Raw genomic sequence first — 12,364 nt, 5'->3', positions numbered from 1 at the left:
ACTAATTACTTGGAGGAAGAATCAAAGAATGAGGCATCACCCAGGTTCTCAAGGGTCTGGGATACCTGGAGAAGGGGGTTACCTGGCAGGCACGCAGACTCAGAAAATAAAACTAGTGCCTTGCAGAGGACTGGCACTTACTGACATGGCTGAGAAAATACAGACCAGTGATATGCATAACCAGATCTGGGTGCGACATGGAAATGAGAAGTGGAAGCCCAAAGCCAGCTGGACTGCCCTGATGCATGTCGCAGCACCCAGACCTGGGGTGCTGGGTCCATACACAGCCTGGGGACTGGCAGAGGGCTATTGTGGGCCAAGGAACTCTCGCTGGGGGAGAAATGGGCTGGAAACCAGACTGCGGAAATAGAAGTGGGAGTCAGGATGGGAAAAGAAGGGGCGGGTATGAGTGGAATCATCTAGCAGAGTCCAGAGGGTGTGGATGGGAGGGAGTGAAGCAGCTGCGGGTGATGTAGATATTTACAGCCAATCTGACTGCCAAGCGGGCACTGAGCACCTTCGGGGGCAATCTGACCTGCGACCTGCCTGGCAGAGCCTTGGAGCAGAAGCAAGGTTTCTTGTACCACTGACTCCCCGAGTACCTGGATGTGGAGGAGGCCAGGCTGCTCTCCCAGCTACCCACACAGCAGGCAAGCCAAGCACTGAGCCTGCCACATTTTAGCAGCAAAGGGACCCTTCTCAGATGACACAGTGTGCTGCTTTCCCTTTTCATAGGTCTGTGCTACAAAGGTTTGCAAAAATTGTAAGTGAGTAGAGATTAAATGCTCCTCCAAATTCCACAACAAATATATTGCATTTATAAAGAACCCTTCACATTTAATGATCAAACAATGAGCATGACAGTAAGAGACAAAAATTCGGTTAAATATCCAAGTGGAGGGGGACCTCGCTGGCTCAGTCGGTAGAGAGTGTGACTCTTGATCTCGGGGTTATGAGTTCAAGCTCCACTTTGGATGTAGAGATAACTTAAAAAATAAAACAAAATTTTATAAAATTATCTGGGGCACCTGGGTGGTTCAGTCAGTTAAGCATGTGACTCTTGATTTTGGCTCAGGTCATGATCTCAGGGTCGTGAGATAGAGCCCGACGGCAGGCAGTGCTCAGTGTGGAGTTGACTTAAGATTCTCCTTCTCGGGGCGCCTGGGTGGCTCAGTGGGTTAGGCCTCTGCTTTCGGCTCGGGTCATGATCTCAGGGTCCTGGGATCGAGCCCCACATAGGGCTCTCTGCGTGGCGGGGAGCCTGCTTCCCCCTCTCTCTCTGCCTGCCTTTCTGCCTACTTGTGATCTCTCTCTCTGTCAAATAAATGAATAAAATCTTAAAAAAAAAAAAAAAAAGATTCTCCCTCTCCTTGTTCACGCACGCATGCTCTCTCCCTCTCTCAAATAAATAAGTACATCTTAAAAAAAAAAAAAAAATCAAGTGGAGCCACAAAGCCTGCTCTGGACATGTCCCAGCAGAGATCTTTCTGAGATCCACTTGTTTATATAATGAGATCTCGTAAAGTTCCACGCTGAACAAAAAGGAATACCGAAGACAAATTGGCCCTGCCGGATATTAGGTTACGCTGACTGCGGAGCCACAGGCAGTAAGATGTCAACACACACAGACCACCCAGCAGTCAGACCCAGGTGCACACGGCAACTTCATGCCTGATAGAGGTGACGTCACCAAACGATGGGGAAAGAATGGATGTTAAAGTGAAGGAGCTGGGGAAAGTGTCTCGCCGTATGGGAAAAAAAGTAAAATTGCACCCACACTTAATTGCACATAAGGGTGAATTACATTTCTGGGGAAATAAAGACCTACATGGGGTAAAACTAAAAAATTTAATGGGGGAAAATGAAAGGAATGTTTTTCTGAACTAGGGAAAGAAAATACTTCGAATATTGAATACTTCAAACAGTGAATATTAAGGACATAAAACTATCAGGCAAATCATTGATGGATTCAATTAGAAAGAACACCACATGCAAGATTAATGCAGCTGATGGTGAATGTATTCGCAATGACTGGCAGGGGATTTGTAGAAAAATGTGGGAAACTCTGGCAAACAACAAGGAAACCCCAACAAAAGCAGGCAAGAGAAAGGAAGATTTCTGAAGTAGGAAATCCAAAAGGCCAGCAGCACAGAAGAACTACTCAAATATGTTAGTGATCAGAGGAACGCAGATTAAAGCAATAATGAGGTTATTTGTAGGTGTCGTCATGGCACCATGACGTAAGTAAGGGTAGTTGGATGTGAAGCTGTGGGATCCCCGCGCCCTGTCGCGGAGGGGTACCGGTGTGAGAGTCATTCTAACACTCCCTTAGTCAATTGATACACACTTAGACCATTTTTCTAAAGATTTATTTATTTGTTTGAGAGAGAGAGAGCTCAAGTGGGAGGGGCAGAGGGAGAGGGAGAGAGAGTATCCCAAGCAGACTCCACACTGAGCACAGAGCCCCCACACGGGACTCGATCTCACGACCCTGAGATCACGACCTGAGCCAAAATCAAAAGTCAGACGCTGAACCGACTGCTCCAGCGAGGCACCCCTGCACACTTAGACTTTTGACTAGTGTGACCACTCATCTTGGTGTGTCTGGGACCATCTTGGTCTATGCCTCTTGTCCTGATGTAATTATTAATAGTGCAGCCTTTCATTCTCTCACTTCTCCTTGTTCAAATAATAAGTGATGTGACCACCTTCCCAGGCCCCAACGATTTCACTGATGATTATACATATCAGTGAAATGCTCAGGTCCTTAGAAATCTGTGTGCAACATTAGTGGCATTTGTGGGGGTAGCCTGAATGTCTGACCTGGGAGAGAGGGCAGGTGACACCTGATGCAGACTCACCAGAAGGATGATGAGTGAGGAAACCTACAGCAGCACAGGTGGATAATAATCATAAAGAAAATACATTAAAAGGAGATATATAATCTTATATCATTTTTAAAAGATTTTTTTTTTTTTTTTGAGAAAGAGAGATTGAGAGGGAGAATGAGCAGGGGATGGGGCAGAGGGAGAAGCAGGGGCTCGATCCCAGGACCCTGGGACCATGACTTAAGCTGAAGGCAAACGCTTACCCAACTAAGCCACCCAGGCGCCCCTTATACCATTTTTTAAAAGATTTTATTTTTAAATCATCTGTATACCCAACATGGGGCTCAAACTTACAACCCTGAGATCAAGAGCCGAACACTCCACCGACTGATCCGGCCAGGCCCCCCAATCTTACATAAGTTATATAAATTAAGAGTATGTGTACACAAAACAATATGCATTTTGCAGAGAATACAAATAAACAGAGATATGCATTAAACACATTAGGATGAGAAGGAAACAGAAAATAGGAATAAAAAGGGGTAGTTATAAAGAGCTCCATTCAGTTCCAATAGGTAGAATGTTCTGCAAAAGGTCTCCAAGGATAAATGTTCAGTGAGTCACCCTCTGCTCCCCCATAATTGCTACTGTTGGCTAAGAACTCTTCGTGCTGTGGGGGAGTTGGAAGGAAAACATCCTGGTTCATTCAATCACACTGTTAGGATGAAACCGTTGATTGAGTTCTGCCCAGCGTCAGACACTGAACTGCACAGCAGGAAGCAAGGACAAATGTCCTCAAGGAGCCATAACCAAGTTTCTGCCTGAAATGAAAATGCTTAGACTAATGAAAAATACTTTTTGACGTAACTAACCATAAACATAAGATTTTGGACCAAGTAAGTCTAGTCTTAAATGCTTTGAGAGTTGGCACAGTACTTAGAATGGAGTCTAAACCGTTACTTAGGGGAAATTGGATTCCTGAGTAGTGTTTTTAAGACGGGAAAGATAGAGTGGCTGAAGATGGGCATTCCGGATGGAGAAGAGAGAGAAGCCAGGAGGGAACAGGTGTCTTGAGGGTAGTGGGAGATGTGGGACAGAGGGTTAGGGGAGGTGTGCTGGGAGGAGGCGTGGAAGGGCACCGAGCCTGCCACATTTTAGCAGCAAAGAGACCCTTCTCAGATGACACAGTGTGCTGCTTTCCCTTTTCGGAGGTCTGTGCTACAAAGGTTCGCAAAAATTGTGAGTAGAGATTAAATGCTCCTCCGAATTCCACGGCAAATATATTACATTTATAAAGAACCCTTCACACTTAATGATCAAAGAATGAGCATGACAGTAAGAGACAAAAATTTGGTTAAATATCCAAGTGGAGGGGCACCTCGTTGGCTTGATCGGTAGACAGTGTGACTCTCTGATATTGCAGAGACAGAGACAATCAGAAACAGATAAGGAGCCTTACTGGCTGAGTGTCTTGAAATTGTTAAAGAAAAGAGGTTTCATTGTCTCACCGGAGGTGCAGCGGGAGTCCAAGCAGGAAGTTCAAGGTCCCGAAATGGCACTTGAGGGATGACCATGATTTTCAGCTTGCATGGAGCAGCCTGGTGGGGAGACTGGATGTCCCTGTTACAGTTTGAAGGTGCCTAATATATAATTCCCCTTTCCCAACCTGGTGCGGAAAAAACGGAGAAACACCTGAGAGCTTTATTGTGATAAAGCCGCTGCTGGGAAGACGGCCTAGATCTGAGGGCAGGCGGAAGTCCTCAGACAGAACCACAGTATTAGATGAGCTGGGGGTCGCCCTGCACCACAGGGGGCTCCCAGCTGGGAGTGATCGCCTTTCCGACGGCAAGTGTGGCCTGGAGGGGGCAGAGCTGCCCTCCTTGCAGGTGGGCTGGGTCCCAAGACATAGAGACACAAAGGGACAAGCCCTCCTTCCGACTGCACCAGTCCGCGCACATCGGGCCTTCTCCCGTGGAGGGGACAGCAGAGGCCGGATGCATTACCCTTGTGGAGCCCCCTTGGGGGGAGGAAATATTCCATCTTCTACGTGGAAGCAAGATCTTCCTCAGCTACAGGATGTTCTCAGTTGCAAGGCATAGAAGGCTATGTATGGCCAGGCCTTTGGATACAGGGCAGAGGACAGATAACACCAGAATTCTGAGCTTTGGGAGCGTCCCCAAACCCAGCTTGTCAGCATTACTACAGGTTTGATTGCTCTCTGATAGACAGTACCCACCCTAAAGTCTACAGAAGGCAGGATGACAACCCCAGTAAACTCCACTCTAAGACTTAACACAGCTTTTTGATTGTGGGTGGGCTGCTTTGCTTTCTTTCATAAAAATGATTTCAAAATAAACGCAAGTCTCAGGAGATGCATGCCTAAAGTCCCAGCATTGTGAGAGGTGGGTCCAGGAGGAGAAACGTGTTCTAGGATGGTCAGACGTCTTCCGAAGAACAAGGCTGCTTGCAATGGCAGCAGCTCTGTACCCGAGACTCACACGGGGTGCTGGGTTGATTCTGCCGCCTCTCGGAGCAGGTTTTGCAGCGATAGTGATGGTGGATCAGGGGAGCTGGCCGACAAGGTTGTGGGATATGGCCAATCTAGACCCAAAACATGCTGTTCTGGCAAGGAAATATGCAGAAAGCCAGGAGCTCCTCTAATGTTCAGTGGGTGTGTAGAGGATGAAAGGGCAGAGCAGGGGCTGGGCATACTGCTCGGTGGGCGCCGCCACAGTCAACACAGGCAGGGCCAGCCAGGGAGCGGGACTGCACAAACGAGGGACCCCCTTCCCTGAACGTCCCTTAAGTCTAAGACCTTGAGATGTCGGCTGTGACAGACAGCTCCCCAAACAGAAAGCGTGACCAGGAGCGCTGTCTGTATGTATGTGCAGAACAGAAAGATTGGGTGGCAAAGACTGGGGACAGCCTGGCTTCTGCCACATCCAGCCACGTTGCCCACGGGGCGGGAGCAAGTCTGAGTGACAGCACTGCAGAGCCGAGCGGCATGTTTGCTGGCAGGGGCTGAACGCGTATGTGCCACAGATGATGAAGCCGGTCTGTGGGGCACACGGCGGCAGACGTACCCACTCAGCCAACAGACATGTTTTGTTTGGCTTGCAGAGTGTTTTGAAGAAAAAGAAAAAAAAAAGTCTAACTGCCAACATTTAAGAATTGGGAAAATGCGTGTTCAAATCAGGATTTCAAGCTTTCCCTCAAAGTGAGACGTGTGGCAGAACAGGCCCACATTCCAGCATGGCCACAGCCACAGGTAGAGACTGAGGGGTCGTGGCTGGTCTTCTAGACCGTCCTGCCTCTCCAGCGACCACCGTTCCTTCCGTCTAGCTGCGCCCCTTGTCACTGAGCTGCCTGCCCCACCAGCGTGTTCTCCGCAGCACGGTATGAAGCGGTGCGCCGGCAATCCCGGATCACGGCAGAGCTGGGACCAGCTCCGGATCTTACAGCTGACTTTGGACTCGAACACCCAGCCATCCCCGCATTCCTGAATTGAATTATTGGGGGTCAGTTGAGGACCTAGTCCCAGGAGGTGGCTTGGAATTGCAGACTGGCCGAGGGACAATGCCAATTTCGTGGGAATTCATGGGAAGTCTGGTAAACCCCAAACAGCCAAAGGCCAAATTTTATGAAGTGCGAACTTTAGGGGTTTCATCTGTCTTGCTCCCCACTGCAATCCACGGCATGACAAGACGCAGGGGCTCAGTAAATATTTGCTGAATGACGTCCGTGGTCCATGTTTCATCCCAAAGCATTGCTCAAGATGTTATAAAGATGAGTTCATTCTGGAGTCAGTCTTTAGATATTCAGTAAGCTCTAGCCAGGTCAGGTAACACTCACCACCTGCTACAAAAATTTGGCCTGTTAGCAAACGGTTGTTTTTGTTTTGTTTTGTTTTTTTAAGTGCCATATCTTCAGTGTCCATGTCAAATCTCTAGGATCCAGACATTTCAATGCTCGATGAGATAATATAGTCACTACAAACACACAGGGCTCTGTGTTCGATTCAGCCCAATAAATATTAACTAAGCTCCTATTACATGCAATGTTCCATTCCAGGTACTTGAGTACTAAGCCAGCAGACTCTAGCCTTACCTTCAAGGAGCTCACAGCCTGAGTAGATGGCACTCCATGCAGATGCTGAAACCATCCTGCCATGCTGGGCATTTCCAGCTCATTAACCACTTTATTAAGCTAGCTTTTGAAAAACCAAAAAGAGAGAGAAAAAATGTCATGGTGATATAAAAAGGTTTATGGTTTATATATGCTACAACCAAACACCTGATTACCAATGACTCATTTATTTGGGAGCTACTCAGTTTTCAGATATGTGGATATTTTTTCGTATAAAACATTAAACTACGCATAGAGGAAACACAAAGGAGCCTTAGAATAAGGCCTTCTCCGAGGGCTGGGTGGGCTTTTCTGCTTGCTTTTTTTAAAAAGATCTGAAGATAATGTGATAAAATATTACTATTTGTTAAATCTGGAGAGTGGGTACATAGTTGTATATTGAATTATTTTTAGAAGATTGGAACATTTTCTGATTTTTACAAATTATAAAATGACATGTTTTCTGATAATACAGAGCAGATGTAAGCCCCTTTCCTGAGAAAACTGTTATTATGAACACTGTGGCCTCCGGGACCTGAAGAGTGTAGAGCCATCTGTCTCTGGGCTACGTGACCCTAGTCGGCTCTACTTCTGTCCTTGTCTGTTCTGTGTAATAGTTCTGTGTCTGCTGTCAGGCACTGTATCTTACTGCTGTCAGACTATCTGCTATACCTCGCACCCTCCCTTCTAATCCTTCATGTCCTGGGAAAAGAGCTAATCAAATTTGTTAGAACCCCCACAAAAATTGGAATAAAAGGGAAAACAGAAAGATTCTAAATAGATGAATTTTTTAAACATTTTTTTTCCCACCACCATCTGGTTTTTCCATGGTGTTTTGGGCAGCTGATATCTAGGTAAGCAAGGTGTTTCCATGGTTAGTGATCCAGCGCACAGTGGAAAGTTATACTGGAAAGAAAACTACCCTGACTACACTGGCTTCGGTACCAACTAGCAGGGCTCATTCATTTGTTCATTCAACAAATACACAATGAACATCTAATAGGTCCTAGGCACTATCTGAGCAGTGGAGGGCACAGTGATGAACAGATTCTTGTAGCAGAGACAGAAAATAAAGACACAGACAAGCAAGACAGAGCCGAGAGTGTGAAGAGCTCTGACCCCAGCAAATCAGGTGAAGGAGCGAGGAGTGACCTGGGAGGTGGCACTTCATGTGAGAAAGTTGGGAAGTACTCTCCGTGAAGGCAGTATTTGGCTGTATTGTCAGAGATGGGGGGGGGGGGGATTCTAGGCAGAGGGAGCATCACATGTGAGGTCCCTAAGGCAGGAATGGGGTTGATGTGTTCACTGAACAGAAATGCTGGACAGCTGGAGCAGGGGGGGCACAGTATCAGGGAGACTGACAGCAGGTGCAGGTGGGGTGGGGGGGCATGTGGATCTAGTAGGGGCAAGGAAACCCACGCACTAGGGTGTGACATGACTTGATACTTTCTGAGAAGGGGCTGGTAGGTCTGCTGGATTGGATGCAAGAGGGCTGAAGGAGGGGGGTGGGGGGGCCAAGGGACGTAGAGGAATTCATGCTGGTTTCTAGGTGTGGGACCAAGCAGCAGGGCTTGGCTGCTTGTGCTGTCTGCTGAGAAGGGGGAAGCCTGGGAGAAGGGCAGTTTTCAAAAGCTCCCCAGTACTGGAGATACTAAGTATAAAGCTGTTGCTCGAGGGGAGAGGTCAGGGCTGGAAATGTTATGTAAACCTTGGGATCAGATGACAGGACCTAGGAAGTGACTGCACATAGGCAAAGGCTAAACCCTTGGTAGGAGGTTAGGGAGAAGGTACTGGAGCAGTGACAGAGATAAAAACAAACCCTCAGAACAGTATGCTTCCAGGGAGCATTCCATGTGCAGAAGGCTGCTTAGGAGAGGGATAAGACGAGGCAGAGAGTTTGGCCCCTGGATTAAACAAGATGAAAGTCACTAGCATCCTGACAAGAGAAGTTTGTGCCCACGGGAGTGCAGACAGTTAATTTCTGTGGGGCTGTTTCCTCTGTGAAATGTGGGTAACAGAATACATATTTGAGGTCCTGTCCACTACCCCATTGTTATATGACTTTTAAGTTAGAATTTTTTTTTAATCTTCATAAAATGGTTAGAGATAAGAAAAATGATAGAAAAAAGCCATGCCTTTAGGGAGTTTGTCAAAAAGTTGTGTGGTCATTAATACTCTTCTACATAAAAACACGTAAGGTTATTTATGCAAATTTTTAAATAAGCCAAGGAAACTAAAATAGAACACTAAGTGGCTGGAATTCTTAGTGGATCCAAATTACATAAGCTGTACCATCAACACAGTAAGTACCAAGAGACCTCCAGCTCCTTGTCCTGCAAAGACATTTCAACATTATTTCTAGACACAAGGCAGTGGCCACCTGTCTGGCCGTCTGAATTCTTAGTCACACTTTGCTCTTTCGCCCACTGTCCTGAATTTTAACACAAGGTTACAAAGTCTTGAAAAACAACCTCAATCCTTGTTTGTCCAAGGGGACCGTACCCTATGTATTTCCCTATTGGCGACTGACCGCTCTGTTGAAGTAAGAGAGCTAGAGACCGGCACACTATTTGTGAACTTTTTTTTATTGGTTGAGATAACCTGGCACCACTGTGGAGACTGGCTCAGGGGTGATCTCACAGGAGGGCTGCCCTCGGGGGACCTGGATGTTCTTGTCCTTGCTGCCCGAATGCCACCCGGTGAGCAGCCCCAACTCACGTCTGTATAACCTCGCCTGGAGAATTCCAGACAATTTACCAACAGCCTTTCACCAGATTCACAGGGAGACACATGATTTCCCTCCGCCAGCTGAAAAATGGAAACCCTGAAATAAGGAGAGAGGGAGTAATTCAAGGAGCTAGCTAGGTTAAATGAGAGCAGGGAATGGTATCCAGGACTCCTGGCTCTAGGTTTTCTTACTTCCTTCCATGACATTGACTATCAAATGGGAACAAAACCATGGCTTACAAATACAGGTGGAAATACTTCACAAAAGAAGCATGAAGAGAGAGGCAAGGTAAGCAGTATTTATCAGGATCCCAATCCACCCTAAGTCAGCTGTCCTCAAATGTTGCTATGTATCACTCACGTGGGGACTTGTTAAAGCCATAGATCCCAAGCCTGTGGTTCTTGGGGCGGAGGTGGGGAGGTTGGGAGGTGGGGGACAGGGGCATGGTGGAGGGGTGGCTCCTTGAGTGATTCCCGTGCACACTTAAGCTTCAGTACCACTGTACTAAGCAGTTCTCATAGATGCCTTGGATTCAGTCTTCTTTGTGTATGTGTTGGGGAGCGAGGTGAGGGCAAGGGAGGGATTTAGGTCCCAATGTCAGGCGAAAATAAATTATCCCTGGTAAATCCTCTTAAAACACTCATAAGATACAGCACGAATGTTTTCACAGGGAAAGAAAACACTGTAGCATAGCATGTAACTATAATGCTTATAGTAAGACACATAAGGAACACCAATGCAAACTGTCTCTATACTATTTTAGCTTACATGAGTAAAGTGTGCCTATAGGTCCAAATTAAATGCTCCATTATATAACTCAGTGACACAAGAACACCATGAAATATATATTATTATGTCCATTCTACAGATGAAGAGGTGGGGGGGGGGGTCAGTCCCTTTAAGAGACTTGTCCAAAAGGATGGGTATGTCAGTATTGGAACCAGAATTCGGACTTCGCTCTATTTGCTCCTGAAACTTGTGACTTTTCATTAAGCTTTTTGAGATAACTGTAGATTCACATGTTTTGAGAATGCGGTCTTTTCATCTTGACCACACTGCCACAGGCCAGCTCATTTTTAAGCCTTCTCCTGAAGGGTAAAATTCAGGAATGCTCCAGAAGGTCTCGGGCCACTGCTATTTTAAACAGCTAGTTTAAAAGACAATGTGCTATAAACTGGGTAGGATTAAAAAAAATTAGATTAGAGGCATACCCTATCAGAAGAGTTGGGGACCAAAAATGGCTAATGACGCTATATGCAGTGATAAGGAGGTAGTGTGCTAGGAGTGACATGCAAACCGAACCATTATCCTTGTAGGTTAGTATCTTTTCACAGTGTCTCTCTCTCAGAAGGAACACACTTGTCAGAACACAGGACAAAGGCCTTGGGCCTCACCTGGGCCTCTGCAGTGCTGTGGACCGGCAGGTGAGAGAGGGACACAGGTGCCTACTGACAAGGGTCACCCCATCGGTGGTCCGTCCTTGCCACAGGCGAGGCATTACTAGGAGGCCCATGCTGTGCTATGCTCTTTGTACACATTATCTCATTTAATCCCTACAAGCCTACCTAGGTGCTGCTAGACACAACGGGAAACTGAGTCTTATTTGTTGCTCTGCTGGAAATTGCTGGTTATCCTCTGTACCAGGACAGACTTACGCCTTGTTCTAGGCATCTTACATACATCACCCCTAATCCTCATAAGGACCCTGTGAAATAGGTGCCATAATCACGCCATTTTACACACGTGAAAGCACGAACTAGTGAAGTAACTCCCTCAACTCAAGTGGAGAGTTTGTGGTGAGCCCAGGAAGCGACGTCAGGAGATGCTCTGGTCTCAAGTATTAGTCTGCATCACGACCATCTGGAGCACAAGAAGATAGAGACACGCTGGGCCCTGGCCCCAGTTTCTGATTCTGGGTCGGCACCTGTGAATTTTCATCTCTGCAAGTTCACAGGTGAGGTCCACGGCTACCAATCTGGGAAGCACGCTCGGAGAACCTCTGTCCTAGAGCTAGCTGTCTTAATCACTGTGCAACAGATCCTACTGGCCCCCGATGTACACGTGCTTTTAGCAATTCCTCTTGAGAACCATTTGCAAAAATTATTTAAATAATTCCCAGAATCTCTGCCTTTGGAGATTTTACCTTACTTTTGAGCTTTGAGGACCACAATGTGTCCTTTAAGTAGAGCGTTCAGCCGTGGAGCGTCTTCTATGTTTGTGTCCTTCTCAACGGAATCCGAAGGCAGGGGCTCCGGCCACGTGCGCCGAAACACAGCGGCCCGGGGTTCTGGGAACCCGGCCTCGTCGCGGCGCAAGGACTACAAGATGGACTGACCACCGGGGCAGCCCCACCTTCAAATGGCCCAGCACCCCCCTGTGGCCTCCGGCTCCTCCAGGTCTATTTACACTGCCCCCGCCCCCGCCCCGGTCCACTGCGGAGCAAGCCCCCTCACACCTCACGTCTGCAATCAGCAGCGGAACCAAATTCGGCCAAGTTCTCCGCAAGGGCAAGGGGACTGGCGGCGAAGAGAGAAAAGTCTTGGCAACAAGGGGAGGCGGCGGGAGACGCCACCCGAGTCTCCGCGGCCCCCGGCAAGCGCCCCGCCGGGTGGGGTAGGCTGGAGTCGGGCTGGGCGGGCGGGCGGGCGGGCGGGGGGCGCCGGCGGGGTGGGCGTGGCGCGGC

General features: G+C 47.7%; 1 long non-coding RNA gene across 3 annotated transcripts; it reads right to left on the bottom strand.

Moving 5' to 3' along the window:
• Positions 1-821: 821 nt before the first annotated feature.
• On the bottom strand, positions 822-12,307 carry LOC132018430 (uncharacterized). Of its 3 annotated transcripts, XR_009404537.1 has the most exons (4): positions 11,825-12,307; positions 6,936-7,038; positions 4,337-6,686; positions 822-3,649 (listed from the first exon to the last, which is right to left on the bottom strand). It is a non-coding gene; the product is annotated as an uncharacterized LOC132018430 (long non-coding RNA). The 3 variants fall into 3 exon arrangements; XR_009404535.1 differs by lacking the exon at positions 822-3,649 and having other exon boundaries at positions 4,096-6,686; XR_009404536.1 differs by lacking the exon at positions 822-3,649 and having other exon boundaries at positions 4,096-6,686; positions 11,830-12,307.
• Between the last annotated feature and the right edge of the window lie 57 nt (positions 12,308-12,364).

Source organism: Mustela nigripes, chromosome 5, assembly GCF_022355385.1.
Source record: "Mustela nigripes isolate SB6536 chromosome 5, MUSNIG.SB6536, whole genome shotgun sequence".
In the NCBI taxonomy this organism is placed as follows: domain Eukaryota; kingdom Metazoa; phylum Chordata; class Mammalia; order Carnivora; family Mustelidae; genus Mustela; species Mustela nigripes.
Note: the sequence above shows the minus strand (reverse complement) of the source record. Positions and strands in the feature narration are given on the sequence as shown.